Genomic DNA, 18,704 nt, shown 5'->3' on the forward strand with positions numbered 1-18,704 from the left:
TCTCCTGACCTCAACCCTCTTGACTTTCATTTATGGGGGCATTTGAAAGCTCTTGTCTACGCAACCCCGGTACCAAATGTAGAGACTCTTCGTGCTCGTGTTGTGGACGGCCGTGACACAATACGTAATTCTCCAGGGCTGCATCAGCGCATCAGGGATTCCATGCGACGGAGGGTGGATGCACGTATCCTCGCTAACGGAGGACATTTCCTGTAACAAAGTGTTTGAAGTCACGCTGGTACGTTCTGTTGCTGTGTGTTTCCATTCCATGATTAATGTGATTTGAAGATAAGTAATAAAATGAGCTCTAACGTAGTTTCTTTCTTTGTGTGTGAAAAATGTTTCCTGAAAGTTTGGCCGTACCTTTTTGTAACACCCTGTATACACGTCTTGCAAGTCTAACGAAGTTTTCTAGCGTCACCTGGTCTATTAAGCTGGACATAAACCAACTGCGCGCCCTTATGTTTACGAAAAGTGGCCCAGGTACAGTGGCTGTTGTTCCAATCGCACTGCAGACTGAAGTGGGGGGGGGGGGGGGGGGCGGGGTCTGGCGCATACAGTTGACGCCTACCCCGCCGGCGGCGGAAATTTCATATTCCGCAGCACCCGCAGCGTAATAAGCTCTGTTTCTGAGCGCCGCTGCGTAGCGGCAACAACTACACCAAAACTAAGTTGCGCCATTTGGAGGGCTTAAGGCAAGTTGCGCGGCAGTGAAATCGTAACAGGCCAAGTTTAACTCTGCGCGTCCCGTCGGGGCAGGCGGCGGTGCGGTCCCAAGGACTCCGTCGCGACGCCCGTCGCCCGCCGACTTATCCACTCACGGACAATTACGTCGCTCGTCAACGGCAACAGCCGCGGCGTGGCTGGCGGTGGGGGGTGGCGGGGGCGGCGGCGGCGGCACGGATCTGGAATTCCAGGCACGCCCCACTCAGATACTGGCCACGGGTCCAGCTCCACCAACACTCGTGCACCGAAATCAGCGACCAATCAGTCCATCCTCTCTCTCTCTACCATAGTTTAGCTGTACGAAGAGCTATCAGTACTTAATGGAGAAGTGGTAGGGGAGAAGTGTGTGAACAGTAACCCATGTCCACGAGACACAGAGGGCCATAGACACGGGTTCGCAGGTAGATGCCGTGTTTCTTGATTTCCGCAAGGCATTTGATACAGTTCCCCACAGTCGTTTAATGAACAAAGTAAGAGCATATGGACCTTGGAGTACAGACGGTAGCAGAGCCAGGATGGGGAAGGTGTAGGCACATTTATTTGGTCCAAGCCTTGTTGACACAAATTTATTATTTAACAATAATTGTTCATACATCCAAGTTAATACAATTAACAGTTCCATGGGGGCTTAATTAAAATGCAATAATTTTGATAGCTGTGTGACCGGTTACGAAGTCTCGTAACCGGTTGGCCCTGAGTAGTATTAGCACGCAATCTGACTGCATGAAATAAAAATAAAAATTGACAAGAAATTTCCGTTTACACAATTGATTAATTAAGTCCCCTGCAACTACAGGGCTATTACAAATGATTGAAGCGATTTCATAAATTCACTGTAGCTCCATTCATTGACATATGCTCACGACACACTACAGATACGTAGAACAACTCATAAAATTTTGTTCGGCTGAAGCCGCACTTCAGGTTTCTACCGCCAGACCGCTCGAGAGCGCAGTGAGACAAAATGGCGACAGGAGCCGAGAAATCGTATGTCGTGCTTGAAATGCACTCACATCAGTCAGTCATAACAGTGCAACGACACTTCAGGATGAAGTTCAACAAAGATCCACCAACTGCTAACTCCATTCGGCGATGGTATGCGCAGTTTAAAGCTTCTGGATGCCTCTGTAAGGGGAAATCAATGGGTCGGCCTGCAGTGAGCGAAGAAACGGTTGAACGCGTGCGTGCAAGTTTCACGCGTAGCCCGCGGACATGCTGGAAAATTGGCTCATGCCACAACTGGAGACCGACAGCGCCGACTTCATCTTTCAACAGGATGGTGCTCCACCGCACTTCCATCATGATGTTCGGCATTTCTTAAACAGGAGATTGGAAAACCGATGGATCGGTAATGGTGGAGATCATGATCAGCAACTCATGTCATGGCCTCCACGCTCTCCCGACTTAACCCCATGCGATTTCTTTCTGTGGGGTTATGTGAAAGATTCAGTGTTTAAACCTCCTCTACCAAGAAACGTGCCAGAACTGCGAGCTCGCATCAACGATGCTTTCGAACTCATTGATGGGGACATGCTGCGCTGAGTGTGGGAGGAACTTGATTATCGGCTTGATGTCGGCCGAATCACTAAAGGGGCACATATCGAACATTTGTGAATGCCTAAAAAAACTTTGAGTTTTTGTATGTGTGTGCAAAGCATTGTGAAAATATCTCAAATAATAAAGTTATTGTAGAGCTGTGAAATCGCTTCAATCATTTGTAATAACCCTGTATAAGAGCTATGAAACAACAAGGCACAAGTGTAACTGTTCTGTGTGTGGTAGTGTATCTGGCACGGTTCTTCCTCAATACTACAAGATATTTTAAACACCACTTACAATGAACTAATTGAAAAACCAGGAATACTATAATTGCACATAGAAACCAGAATTACAAGTCTAATACATGAACACGAGCCAGATGCTTTGTTGACTGAACCTGTGACCAAGCGGCATAGTCATTAAAGAAATGTGAAATAATTTTTTTACCTCAATATATATTGACGAAAAATACACTGTGATCATTGCAACATCTTTCATCTATACATTACACCAACCGAACAGCATCTACTCTCTAGCCCAACAGAACAACAACTGCACTCGACATCCTCTGAACTAGTACTACTCTCGACATCCTCTCAACAAGTACTGCCATGGCAACCTCTGAACTACTACTGCACCAGTGGAGGCGGCGGAATAATAAACTTTGGCGCAATCTCTGGCGCTGTGGCTCAGTGTAGCCACCTTTCACAGTTTAAAAAGAAATTTTAGCAATCAAAATTTTTTTTTGAAACATTCTCTAGAAGAACATGCAGCCCCACTCTGAAACATTACATAAAGATACTGTTAGAAAAAGGTATATTATATCGTACAGGAGTGCAACATGCACAAATATTAACAATTACAGCAGAAAAATATTTTTTAACCTCCTGATTTCACTTAAGCTTACGTAAATCCTACACAAATGTCAATGTCATGGGACATCAGAGCACCTTTCGTGACAAAACATTAAATTTCTAAATTATTTAATATCAGGTAAGTAAGCTACAAGACAGAAATAACATTAACGACTGGTGACGTGAGTAAATACCGTCAAGTTTTCAATTTCACGACGGTTGTGTTATCCAGCAAATTTTCATTCAAATACTCCCCCCACGTGTTCCAAAATCAATTCAGTCTCGAGAAGAAACACAACTTAATACGCAAATATGGAATATCAAGAAATAGGTAGGTTTATCCCAAGCAATATTAGTAGAATTAGGAAATTTGCAATTTAAACGCACCTATTTTAACAAAGTCTAATGTAACAATAATTTGGACAGAACGTTCATAAAATGATAGGTGATGGTGGATACCGTGCCTTACAGTATGAAACAAATTAAGAATTATTCACAGTAGACACCTGGCACATGGTGATATTCTCTGAAATATTTCAAATCACAAAATGTTTGCTACAAGTACCAAACCCCATAATAAAATAATAATCATGTAATATAACAAAACTATATGAAAATTTTGGCCTTCGCCAGGTGACGAGAACCACACCAGTGCAACTTCCTGGCAGATTAAAACTGTGTGCCCGACCGAGACTCGAACTCGGGACCTTTGCCTTTCGCGGGCAAGTGCTCTACCATCTGAGCTACCGAAGCACGACTCACGCCCTGTACTCACAGCTTTACTTCAGCCAGTACCTCGTCTCCTACCTTCCAAACTGTACAGAAGCTCTCCTGCGAACCTTGCAGAACTTGCACTCCTGAAAGAAAGGATATTGCGGAGACATGGCTTAGCCACAGCCTGGGGGATGTTTCCAGAATGAGATTTTCACTCTGCAGCGGAGTGTGCGCTGATATGAAACTTCCTGGCAGATTAAAACTGTGTGCCCGACCGAGACGCGAACTCGGGACCTTTGCCTTTCGCGGGCAAGTGCTCTACCATCTGAGCTACCAAAGCACGACTCACGCCCTGTACTCACAGCTTTACTTCTGCCAGTACCTCGTCTCCTACCTTCCAAACTGTACAGAAGCTCTCCTGCGAACCTTGCAGAACTAGCACTCCTGAAAGAAAGGATATTGCGGAGACATGGCTTAGCCACAGCCTGGGGGATGTTTCCAGAATGAGATTTTCACTCTGCAGCGGAGTGTGCGCTGATATGAAACTTCCTGGCAGATTAAAACTGTGTGCCCGACCGAGACGCGAACTCGGGACCTTTGCCTTTCGCGGGCAAGTGCTCTACCATCTGAGCTACCGAAGCACGACTCACGCCCTGTACTCACAGCTTTACTTCTGCCAGTACCTCGTCTCCTACCTTCCAAACTGTACAGAAGCTCTCCTGCGAACCTTGCAGAACTAGCACTCCTGAAAGAAAGGATATTGCGGAGACATGGCTTAGCCACAGCCTGGGGGATGTTTCCAGAATGAGATTTTCACTCTGCAGCGGAGTGTGCGCTGATATGAAACTTCCTGGCAGATTAAAACTGTATGCCGGACCGAGACTCGAACTCAGGACCTTTGCCTTCCGCGGGCAAGTGCTCCACCAAGGCAAAGGTCCCGAGTTCGAGTCTCGGTCGGGCACACAGTTTCAATCTGCCAGGAAGTTTCATATCAGCGCACACTCCGCTGCTGAGTGAAAATCTCATTCTGGCCACACCAGTGCAGTTTCCTGTTACACTCGAGTCGAGTGCTAGGCCCAACAAACAACAGCTGGTCATGGAGAACCACGCTAAGCAAGCGAGCACTCCGTCCTCCCCACATGCTCGCAAACAACCGCACATCGCAGTCCTTAATCGGCAGGCACCAGGTGACTGCCCGCCGCTTCCGTCCTGTCGCCATATACCGACCGAGCCGTCCTCCCAAAACTGTTGTTTCGCGCACCAGCGCTCAGCTATCACGCCCCCTATCGCTGCGGCGAAAACAAGTGAAATAATCTCGAATTCTGAGCCGTAACACGGCTCATGGACTATCACACCAATTGTCTGATTTGACTGAAGAGTTCCTAGATAACAGAACGCAGCATGTCATTCTCAATGGAGAGAAGTCTTCCGAAGTAAGAGCGATTTCAGGTTCGCCGGAGGAGTGTGTCGTAGGACCGTTGCTATTTACAATACATATAAATGACCTTGTGGATAACATCGGAAGTTCACTGAGGCTTTTTGTAGACAAGTGTAATGTGCTGCGAATACATAGAAAGAAAGATCCTTTATCATTTAGCTACAATACAGCAGGTCAGCAACTTGAAGCAGTTAATTCCATAAATTATCTGGGAGGAGGCATTAGGAGTGATTTAAAATGGAATGAGCATATAAAATTAATCGACGGTAAAGCAGATGCAGACTGAGATTCATTGGGAGAATCCTAAGGAAATGCAGTCCGAAAACAAAGGAAGAAGGTTACAGTACACTTGTTCGCCCACTGATTGCATACTAGTCACCAGTGTGGAATTCGTACCAGATAGTGTTGATAGAAGAGATAGAGAAGATCCAGCCCGCTTCGTTACAGGATCATTTAGCAATCGCGAAACCATTACGGAGATGATAGGTGAACTCCAGTGAAGACTCTGCAAGAGAGACACTCAGTAGCTCGGTATGGGCTATTGTTGAAGTTTCGAGAACATACCTTCACCGAGGAGTCAAGCAGTATATTGCTCCCTCCTACGTATATCTCGCGAAGAGACCATGAGGATAAAATCAGAGAGATTAGAGCCCATACAGAGGCATACCGACAATCTTTCTTTCCACGAACAATACGAGGCTGAAATAGAAGGGAGAACCGATACAGGTACTGAAGGTACCCTCCGCCACACACCGTCAGGTGGTTTGCAGAGTATGGGTGTAGATGTAGATGGATGTAGATTTAGGTGTAGACGTCTGGAAACGTACCGTTTCCATTCTACGACACTTTTAGTTCAGACGTTTAATTCACCCACTTCTGCTCCAGGCATTGAATTAGGCGTGACGCAGTACACTTATAAAGTAAAACTTCGAAACGAAACATCATAAAACATCCATTTATCACTTAAGCAGATCTGTTTATATTAAAACGTAAACATTACGTGTTTACATTATTCCAAAACAAAAAAGGACCTAGCATAGTGTACATACAGAACAGTGCAGGTGCGTTACAACAGCTGCTCGATTTGGCGACCACCAACTTTGTTACAGACATCGTACCTAAGAAGCATGCTCTGGTACACTCTCTCCATTCCACCTGGTGTCTCTTCAGTTTTTATTGCAGCGGTCAAAACTCATACCAGCAGATCTTTCTCTGTCTCTAAAGGGTTCTCGTAAATTGAACTTCGCATACGACCCCATAAGAAGTAGTCCATAGGAGTTAAATCCGGCGATCGTGGAGGCCACGCGGTTGGACAACCTCGGCCTACCCGTCTTTCACCATATTGTCCGCTGCGATGACTCCGCACCGCACGTGAGAAGTGAAATGCTGCACAGCCATACTGAAGCCACATTTCCGACGGACAATCAGTGGCACAACTTCCCATATCGGGTCCAGTATGTTTTTGCAGGAAGATCGCTTATGCAGGACCAGGTAGCTTGAGTGGAAGGAATTATGTCCTAGTCACATGGCCATCCAGAATGCATGCCCAAACCTTAATACCAAACCAGTGCTTAATCCCTACGAGGGCTTTCGTACGCTCAGACCTGGCTGTTTCGAGAAATCAGAACGCAGTCCCTAGTGAACTTACATTCATCTATAAATAGAACTCGACGTGGAAACAGGGGTGTGTCGATACAACGGTGCAGGAACCAGGTGCAGTAGCCAACGCCTCGTGGGAAATCGGCTGGAGCATAGCGTGTACTCTCTGTAGGTGGTTGGATCTAATTGTTGCTCACGCAGAACGTCCTAGACGGTACTGTGACTAACACCCATTGCCCGTGCAACTGTACGAGTACTCCTTGGCTGGGTCTCCTCAACGCGATGCAGTACATCTTCCCCACATTCTGGTGTGCGGTGTTGCCCCGGAGCGCTGCAGTCCTACTCCCTACGGTCAAGATACCGTACCTGTTTCTCGGAGCCTGTGCGTAACTTGGGCAAAAATTTTGTGTGATGGTGTGCTACGTTTCGGATAACTTTCGTGATACACCCGACTAGCAACTCTTCCGTTACATAGAGCTTCGCCAAACACAAGGAAGATGTCAGTGTAGACGTGTATCGAACCATGTTCACAGCATCGAAGACGCACAGGCATTGGAAGAGGTTTCGTAGCAAGGTAGACGTTAAGTGACACCACTTGACTGTCTGAAGAAGTACATGTCGTCCTTTCTACATTATTGCTTACCAGGACCAACAAGTATGAGACTTTTGTCTTTCCGTCATCGGACGTGGACGTGTTACACATCTGAACTGAAACCTCGAGAAAGCAAACTCTGCGTTTCCGGACATGGATTCCCATTCAAAATAGTATGCACTCACCCCGTACTAAAAGTCCTAGAAGTATGCTGAGAGCTGGTGTCTCAGGATGGGAAAGGATAAGGTTACGATTGTGGATGGGGCCGTAATCAGTTACTCTCGGTTGCACAACAAACACGTAAACTTTATTTAAAGTTTTAAAACAATCTCTTTAAAAAAGTGTATGTATGTGCGTACGTATAAATTGATGGACTGCCGGTATATCGGCAAATAACGAATTTCCTTTTATCATTTTGTCGCATATCGAATCTGACAGCAGGTATTATATTTTCTAATTGTATTTAAAAAACGCCTCGATTCATTACATTCATACAGAAGTAAAGTTTTTAAGGGCTCCTCTGGCTCATCTAGTACCGGAAGTGACATTTTGCGACCCATAGCAACACATACCAGCCATTCCTTCCTTCCATTTCTGCGCATTACAAGTGCCTACATTTTTTATCCATTCCCCTGAGAAGAGTAATCGATGATGAACGTAGCCAGTTGTTGTTGTTGTTGTTGTGGTCTTCATTCCTGAGACTAGTCTGATGCAGCTCTCCATGCTACTCTATCCTGTGCAAGCCTCTTCATCTCCCAGTACCTACAGCAACCTACATCCTTCTGAATCTGTTTAGTGTATTCATCTCTTGGTCTCCCTCTACGATTTTTACCCTCCATGCTGCCCTCCAGTACTAAATTGGTGATCCCTTGATGCCTCATAACATGTCCTACCAACCGATCCCTTCTTCTAGTCAAGTTGTGCCACAAACTCCTCTTTTCCCCAATTCTATTCAATACCTCCTCATTAGTTATGTGATCTATCCATCTAATCATCAGCATTCTTCTGTAGCACCACATTTCGAAAGCTTCTATTCTCTTCTTGTCTAAACTATATATCGTCCATGTTTCACTTCCATACATGGCTACACTCCATACAAATAGTTTCAGAAACGACTTCCTGGCACTTAAATCAATACTCGATGTTAACAAATTTCTCTTCTTCAGAAACGCTTTCCTTGCCATTGCCAGTCTACATTTTATATCCCCTCTACTTCGACCATCATCAGTTATTTTGCTTCCCAAATAGCAAAACTCCTTTACTACTTTAAGTGTCTCATTTCCTAATCTAATTCCCTCAGCATCACTCGGCTTAATTCGACTACATACCATTATCCTAGTTTTGCTTTTGTTGATGTTCATCTTATACCCTGTAAGGTGTAAGGCAAATCCAACACCTTCCATGAAAACCCTGACATGATAAGCAAATCCACTAGTATGTCACATAGCTCCGAATAAATCGTGACATTAAATTAACCAAAGTAATACGAGTAACGAGTGAGCAAATGGAATACCACAGACTAACACAAGAATGCCTAAAAGCATGTAATTCCTTCCCACCGTGAGACAGACGCATTTCCGAGGGGAGAAACGAGACCAGAAGCCGAGATCAGAACCGTGTTAAGCGAGAAGGCCCTACGATAAGGGACGGACAGCCACGTCGCCAGCTAACCGCTAGGACCACACCACTCGCAAGTTTTAGTGTGAGACTTTTTCGCGTTTCTGCTACGTCAGGACCACCCCCCAGCCCATGTTAAAAGCTAGAGCCCTCCAGAAGAACAGTATAGATCTTACGATAACACAAAAAGGGCCACACCACCTGCAAGTTTTAGCGTGAGACTTTTTCGCGTCTCTGTTACGTTAGGACCACCCCCCCAGCCCATGTTAAAAGATAGAGCCCTCCAGAAGAACAGTATAGATCTTACGATAACGCTAAAAGGACCGCACCAGCTGCAGGTTTTAGTGTGAATCTTTTTCGCGTCTCTGTTACGTTGCAAACTTTAAAAAACATTACTCCACCACGAAAAGTATAACGTTTCTCATTGGATGGACAGAATTATTGTAGGCGGAGCTTAAGGTTAACATTGAGACCCTGATTGGTCAGATGAAAACACAGCCAGATAGTTTTTTTTAAACCAACTTCGGTAAATTGTAGTAAGGGGAAGTTAGGGGGGAGAGTTACTTCCGAGACACCGAGGTGAGCGGAGCTGCGCTGCCCGCTGCCCTCTGACGAACACCGACAAGGTAATGAACGCACGCGATGCCGCATAACAGCGCATAAAGTTTCACTCAGAAGTGCAGACGTCTCATCTGTTACACCCCCTTTTGCGTAATACTAGTGTCGATCGTCAATTAAAACTCATGGTGTTCACATTTGCCACTTGAAATAAAAATCTGAAACGCGATGATTTTTCTGTTATATAGTTATTGAGAAGCCACATCAGCCACTGTAATTTACGACAAGTTAGATAAGTAATTAAAGATAATTGAGGGTTACTGTAGACCATTTTGATAGTTTTCTCTCTTGTGAAACTTAATTTAAACCTAGATTATAGATGTGATATGGCATAGGTCATCCTTCGATCCATTGTAGAACTTTGAAACCCATTCAGGGAATATTCGTTCACATTTTTGTTGAACGCAGTTGGTTTTTACAGTCCTGTATTAAAACATTTCCTTTTATCAATAGTGCAATTTATAAACGATGTTTTGTGAGTAGAATAAAATTTCCAATGGTAATCTTAACTGCTTTTTCGACGTTATTTTACCAGCTAACTAAAAATAGGAAAGCCTTGAACCCCTTCCACTAAATTTAGTTAGTATTAAGATTCCTTTACAGGGAGTGCAGTGGAGCTGACGCTGAAATCATTAAGTATTTGGTTATATCATCGCTAGTCTCACTGAACTCTTTTGAATTCTACATGTCATGTGCGGTCTGACGTCTCCTTAGCAGCAACAGGTCCCAGGTTCAAACTAGTCAATTCCCTAAAAAACACGCTCAGAGCGTCGTTGCGCGAAAGTGGTAGGGAGACACGATATAGAACAAACAGACACCACGCAGAATGTTTAGAACTCTCCTTTCAAGAGTAGCCAGTTAAAGTGTCATAATAAAATGTAACCTCACTAAAAGCCTCCTACATTCTACCGTAAAGACATGAGGTCTACCTGTCTATCGTACAGCAAGTAAACAACACATCCTTGTAAATGTTAAGGCATCTCGGCAGTATAGGAGACGCGTGACTCACAGCGCCGAAACTGTGAAGGTCGTGTGGCTGTTGTACAGTCTCTCAAGCTCTTGACGCCCTCTGACGTTCCACATCTAAGGTCCGGCAGATCTGTGACTGATGCGAGGTTTTTTGGGTTCGAATAAATTTCACAGCTCGAACTCTCTTAGAACTACCTATGAAACGTACGTATGCGAAGCATACCGCAATAGTTCTAAATACGGGCCTCGGGATTACCGGCGCCGTCGGGTATTACTATTGTATCTACACAATGTTTCACCGTAAAAACTGTCTAACTACACGAAATGGGTTATCAATTCTTCTTCAATTTTGAGAAACCGCCCGTATCAGTAAACATTGGGTTTGCATTGTCGCGGAGTGATCTACGAACACAAAGAGTCGCTGACGTAACCGTGGCCTGCATCCCACTCAGATATACCATATTAGGGGTCGGTTCTTTTTTTTTTAGCTTCTAAAGTAGCCTACGTTCCTCTTCGGCGTTCAAGTTATCTTCATACCAAATTTCATCAAAATCTGGCCATCGGTTTAGTCGCGAAAACGGAACAGGCAGAATTACTTTCGCATTCCTAACATTCATTTGCATATTGTAATACGGAAGAATGGATTAAACAGGTTGAAGATTGTGTAAGTGTTGTATTCATTATGTTTCATCATATTATGCAGAGCAGATCGACCAATAAAAGCATTATCACGGATATGAAAATATTCAAAAAGTCAAGAGTAAATAGCTTTTTGAAAGAGTAAATATTTTCCCTAATATACGTAATATTCTTCAGATCACTAAATTTCTTGTACTATTCACTTTATAAAGTATTCTATGTTCTACCTGAGCGTTCGGACTAACTCCATACCAAATTTCAGCATTATAGGCTAAGCGGTGTAGTCGCGTAGGGTAGCAGAGTTACTTCCAAACTTATAACATTAGTATGGATTGGAGTTGTAGTGTTCTCGGCAAACAACAGAACTGCTGTATCACGTCGCCGTCGGTGGCCGGCCACTGGCTAAATACGTTGTTCTGATCGGTGCTGCCAGTGAAGTTTACCCGACCACGTTGTTCCGATAAACGCTCGTTCAACATGAAAACATAAAAAAATTAACGTTCTGTCATTATTTCACAAGTCGTAATAGAGAAGAAACTTTTTAATTTCGAAGGTTGGAACTTTAATAGTGGCAACTACACTCCTGGAAATTGAAATAAGAACACCGTGAATTCATTGTCCCAGGAAGGGGAAACTTTATTGACACATTCCTGGGGTCAGATACATCACATGATCACACTGACAGAACCACAGGCACATAGACACAGGCAACAGAGCATGCACAATGTCGGCACTAGTACAGTGTATATCCACCTTTCGCAGCAATGCAGGCTGCTATTCTCCCATGGAGACGATCGTAGAGATGCTGGATGTAGTCCTGTGGAACGGCTTGCCATGCCATTTCCACCTGGCGCCTCAGTTGGACCAGCGTTCGTGCTGGACGTGCAGACCGCGTGAGACGACGCTTCATCCAGTCCCAAACATGCTCAATGGGGGACAGATCCGGAGATCTTGCTGGCCAGGGTAGTTGACTTACACCTTCTAGAGCACGTTGGGTGGCACGGGATACATGCGGACGTGCATTGTCCTGTTGGAACAGCAAGTTCCCTTGCCGGTCTAGGAATGGTAGAACGATGGGTTCGATGACGGTTTGGATGTACCGTGCACTATTCAGTGTCCACTCGACGATCACCAGTGGTGTACGGCCAGTGTAGGAGATCGCTCCCCACACCATGATGCCGGGTGTTGGCCCTGTGTGCCTCGGTCGTATGCAGTCCTGATTGTGGCGCTCACCTGCACGGCGCCAAACACGCATACGACCATCATTGGCACCAAGGCAGAAGCGACTCTCATCGCTGAAGACGACACGTCTCCATTCGTCCCTCCATTCACGACTGTCGCGACACCACTGGAGGCGGGCTGCACGATGTTGGGGCGTGAGCGGAAGACGGCCTAACAGTGTGCGGGACCGTAGCCCAGCTTCATGGAGACGGTTGCGAATGGTCCTCGCCGATACCCCAGGAGCAACAGTGTCCCTAATTTGCTGGGAAGTGGCGGTGCGGTCCCCTACGGCACTGCGTAGGATCCTACGGTCTTGGCGTGCATCCGTGCGTCGCTGCGGTCCGGTCCCAGGTCGACGGGCACGTGCACCTTCCGCCGACCACTGGCGACAACATCGATGTACTGTGGAGACCTCACGCCCCACGTGTTGAGCAATTCGGCGGTACGTCCACCCGGCCTCCCGCATGCCCACTATACGCCCTCGCTCAAAGTCCGTCAACTGCACATACGGTTCACGTCCACGCTGTCGCGGCATGCTACCAGTGTTAAAGACTGCGATGGAGCTCCGTATGCCACGGCAAACTGGCTGACACTGACGGCGGCGGTGCACAAATGCTGCGCAGCTAGCGCCATTCGACGGCCAACACCGCGGTTCCTGGTGTGTCCGCTGTGCCGTGCGTGTGATCATTGCTTGTACAGCCCTCTTGCAGTGTCCGGAGCAAGTATGGTGGGTCTGACACACCGGTGTCAATGTGTTCTTTTTTCCATTTCCAGGAGTGTATTTATTTCTAGCTCGTGCAAAATTGACATGCGTTTCAAACTTTTACTGACCTTCAAAGTAGTCACGAGCATTGTGTATTACTCGTTGCCAGTGATATGGAAGTCGTACGATACTCTTAGCACTGCCTGTTGTGTTGACAGTTCGAGCGGCGAGGTCTATTGCCGGACGAATTTGTAGCAGTTCTGAAGCGAATGCAGTGACGTGTTCCCTTCGGTTTAGAAATAGAGTTGAACTTACGAGGGCTTAAGTCAGGGGAGTCCAGTAGGTGGTATAGCACTCAGCAGCCGCATCAGTCAAACAAATCAGTAACAGCTTGCACTGTACGTGCTTGAGCATTGTCCTGAAAAATGATGGTCAGGTCCTGCAGAAAGTGTCATCACTTCTGTCTCTATGCTGTTCATTTTTGGACCACAAGCTACGACCATCTTAGAGAGAGAAGTTCCAACCCTCGTATATTATAAAACAAATATTTACTTTACGTATCTCTGACGACAAAGACATCAGTGCCAGCAGAAAGTCTGCCACGCTGAAAGTACACATCACAGATGCCAAAAGCCATAGACGGATTCTTGGCTGTTCTGCCCGGTGCCCTGATTTGTGACCATAGAGGATATCTCGTATGTGACTGAAAAACCTATACTTTGATACTACACGCCTGCCAGTGATATTCGTCAGCTGACACAGCATTTGTTTTAGGCAAGGCAAAAATTCCTAAAGATGTCAGTCGGAGGATGTTTGTTTCCTTGCCACAACAAATATGACAGTCTATTCGTGCCAGTGAGGATTACAACACATACTTTGATATTGGACATCAGTTCCGACTGTAGTGAATGTTTAATCATTTAATTACCGTCATGGCAACTTGCAGATGCGCAGATGGTGAAGGAACTGAAAGACAATATGATGAGATAAATGAAATTATTCAGATAATTGAGGGAAAGGAATTTTTTAATTGTGAGGTGGAACTGGAATTTGATACTAGGGAAAGGAGGGGAAGGATTTTAACTTCCCTTCCTCCTAGCATGAGAATTTCGACTGGGAGAAAGGAATGAACGACATCTGGAAGAACTTTGCACAGCTAAAACATGCTTTAAGAATCACAAAAGAAGACTGCATACGCTGAAGATAGGCGGAGACATTTGAAAGGACTCAATGATATCTTCCTTTTATTACATAGCTTGGATAACTTAATTTGAAACATTGTCATGTTTTATTGAATGGTAAGTAATACTGTTACTACGAGAAAAAGATTCGCTTACTTTTTGCATTTATAATAACCCTGATTTAATTCTTATTTCCAAGAGTAAAAAATGAAAATCTTTCCTATTTTCGTGTACCTTGTCTTTACACTTTCTCTGGTTATTTGTTCTTACGCTCTTCTTCTGCGTTGTAGCTGTACGGACAATAAGGCCCACCGAAATCAACTTAGTGGATAACAAATTAAGATGAATTTTTCGTGTTGTTTTTTTTTTTTGTAATCATAATATTGCATTTTAATCCCTTATCTCATGGAACAGCCGGTGAGATTTCTTAATGAGAATTAGACTCCTTGGATGCGGAGTGTTCCGCCTCAGTTGTGGCCGTTTCATTACGGTAGTTATTACTTACATACATTACGTAGTACCTGCTTGTTATATATTGACGAAGTCCAATTTGTTAGTGATAACATAAATAGACGCACATATAATTTTAAATTTCACAGCTATTCATTTTTGTCCAACCAAACCTGTTAATTCAAAAGATAATACTTCGTTTCACATTATTACTTTACAGTGTGAGAGAAAGGTATTTTGTGGTGGTGGTGGTGGTTAGTGTTTAACGTCCCATCGACAACGAGGTCATTAGAGACGGAGCGCAAGCTCGGGTTAGGGAAGGATTGGGAAGGAAATCGGCCGTGCCCTTTCAAAGGAACCATCCCGGCATTTGCCTGAAACGATTTAGGGAAATCACGGAAAACCTAAATCAGGATGGCTGGAGTATTTTGTCGTAAGACATCTACAGTGATCAATTTCAACGTTACATTCTCTCTCAACGATGTCACGCGCATTTATTTGAGCTGAAAACATAATTCGTTAGTAACTCGGACCGACTTTGAGGATTATTTAGAAAGATTTTTCCTAAATTTTTCTCTGCTCATATCGCATATAAGAGACGCTACACCCTGCAAGAATTCAGCTTGATTATATAATGCTATGACACAAATTTCCGAACCAGATATTAAACTGTTAGACATTTACAGAGGCAGATTTAGACTTTGATCATAATTTATTGGATGTGAGCTGTAGATTACAACTGTACAAATTGCAGACAGGCAGGAAATTAAGGTTTAGGACCTGGATAAGGTGGAAGAACCAGAGGAAGTTGAGAGTTTGGAAGACAATGATTATCTGGAAAGGGAAACGAAACCAGTGGAAGACAGCTTTGACAGAGAAAATTGTGAAGGCAGCAGAAGACCAAATAGGTAAAAAGACAAGGTCTAGTAGAAATCCTTGGACATCACAGCAGACATTGAATTTAAATTGATGAATTGAGTGAATATAAAAATGCAGCAAATGAAACAGATGAAAGGAAATACAGCTGTGTGGAATGTGAGTGGCAGAATGGGCAAAATGGGCAAAATGACTAAGCAGGGATGGCTAGAGGACAAATTCAAGGCTACGGAAGAAATTGTTTCTAGCAGAAAGGTAAAGGGGTGGACAAAATTACGAAACACCAAAAACATAGCACAAGACCCTGTGTAATACGGTGTACGAAAACTGTTTCCATTCCAAACACGTTCCAATCGTCTCCGAATAAATAAATGTAGGTCTTTTACGGTTTTTAAGTGAATCTTATACCATGATTCCTGCAAAACAGTGCCAAATTTAGATAGCGGTGACGAAGGTCGATAGTGATCACACACCCTTCTCTCCAGAATCAGTGTGGTCACCAGGGAAGATGCGACAATTGATCCTGTTGCTAACAAAACCAGTCCTTTATGATGCGTGGTGAACAGGGCTCCATTCGTCTTGGAACACAGTATTACGACCTGGGAACAAATACTGAACCATGGGGTTGTCTGATCAGCCAAAATGGTGACGTAATCCTTGGCAGTACTAAGATGTTGCAGAGTAACAATGGGGCCCATGAAAAACTACGATACGGATACCCAAATAATCCTCTCTGGACGTAAATACGGCCATTAGCTAGCAACAGTGTGAAACAAGACTCGTCCAACCAAACAACATTCTTCCATTGCTCCATAGAGCGAGGTTTAAACCTTCGGCACCACTTTCTCCTGTTAGGGGGGTTTGCTCCAACATTGAGTGGTTTTAGAATTCAAGCTCACCCCGCAGTCTGGACTCGCATTCGGGAGGACGACGGTTCAATCCCACGTCCGGCTATCCTGATTTAGGTTTTCCGTGATTTCACTAAATCACTCCAGGCAAATGCCGGGATGCTTCCTTTGAAAGGTCACGGCCGACTTCCTTCCCCGTCCTTCCCTAATCCGATGAGACCGATGACCTCGCTGTTTGGTCTCTTCCCCCAAACAATCCAATCCAATCACCCCGCAGTGCCCTGCTAATCGAACTTGCTTCTTGTTGCTTTGGTGCTAACAGGTTTCGGGAGTGAGACATTTACTTCTGCAGTGACTTTTGCTGTTGTCGTCCTCTTATTTTTCATTAAAATACTCTTCAATGGCGGTCTGTCACGATCACTCAACACACACTTTCGTTCGCGTTGTGACTTGGCGGATGATGTTTTTTTCAGCTTTGTCTGTATACGGTATAAGTCTTCGATATGGTGCGTCTCAAAACATCAAACTCTTCGGTTACTATGGTTACGGAAGCAGCCACCATATGACCACCAACAATTCGCCCACGTTCGAAGCAACTTACCCGTGACGTAATGCACTCACAACTGCACAGAACACTGTTCTGGCCACGACTGACACATGCAGCGTATTGAAGATATGGCACAGGTGTGTTCGTAGTCAAGCACAGCAGCGCAACCTATAAATACCATCTATAGGGACCTTAGGGACACATTTCGAGAAATCAAAATCAGCTGTGTGAGTATCAAGAACTCAGAGGGAAAAGCAGTACCAGGCAAAGTAGGGAAAGTTAACATGTGGGAAGGAAATTCAGAGGAGCTGTATCAGGAAAATGAAATTGAAGTCAATATTATAGAAAGAGGAGAGCTAATGAATGAAGATGACATGGGAGATATTTATTTGTTTAATTTATTTAATCGTATTGCTAGGGCCCACGTCGGGCAGACCGTTCGCCGGGTGCCGGTCTTTCAATCTGACGCCACTTCGGCGACCTGCAGTCGATGAGGATGATAGGATGATGACAGCACAACACCCAGTCCCCGGGCGAAGAAAATTCCCCGACCCAACCAGGAATCGAAGCCGGGCCCAGAGGATTGACAATCCGTCACGCTGACCATTCAGCTGCCCGAGGCGGACATGGGAGATATGATACTGCGAGATGAATGTGATAGCTCGCTGAAAGACCTAAATCGAAACAAGACCCTTGGAGTAGACGCCATTCCCTTTGAACTACTGATATCATAAGAGCCAGTATTGGTAAGACTATTTCACCTAGTGTACGAGATGCATAAGAGAGGCGAAGTACGTCAGATATCAAGAAGAACGAACTAATTCCGATTCTAAAGAGAAAGGGTTCTGACAGGTAAGATTATTAATGAACTATCAGGTTAATAAGTAATGGCAAAATATGAGGGCCGTTGAATAATTAATGAAACATATTTTTTTCTCAGAGCAAGTTGTTTATATTCATGATTCCAATACACCGTATTATTGTACACTCTTTTGGTTACAAAACTCTATTTTTAAGCATAATCTCCGTTCAATGCGACGGCCTTAAGGGGCTCCGGAAAGGCTCAAAATCATGAAAAGTTCAATTTTTACTTTTTCGCGTTTTCTGAATCTGCAGACTATTACCTTTTAATAGATATATAATTTATTCAATTCCGAAGACTACAACTATTTTTAAATTTTTTTTTAAATGTGTTCTACATGGGCGTGACCCACTGTGGCGCTGTTAAACTGCTGTCAAATGGTGTTATTATTAACGTCCGTGTTCATCAGGTACATTTTAGTGATGTGAGATAAAGTATGTGTTGTGGCTAACCTGTGATGGTTCAATATATATCGCTGGTGTGATTGTCGATTGTTTCATGTTTATTTACTCTGTCGTTATCTCGAAAATATTCGTAATTAATTCTGTTTCTTGAGTCTCTGTTTTGTTGACGTATAATAATGAGTAAAAGTAAAGTTATTAGAAATCCTCTGAAGGCTTTTAAGAAAAGGAGAAATGTTGGAAAGCCAAAGATATTTAGAAATATGGGAATGAAGATATGTTCTAACATGGTACGAGCGATGCTTGCTTT

The sequence above is a fragment of the Schistocerca nitens genome, chromosome 5, assembly GCF_023898315.1.
Source record: "Schistocerca nitens isolate TAMUIC-IGC-003100 chromosome 5, iqSchNite1.1, whole genome shotgun sequence".
NCBI lineage: Eukaryota > Metazoa > Arthropoda > Insecta > Orthoptera > Acrididae > Schistocerca > Schistocerca nitens.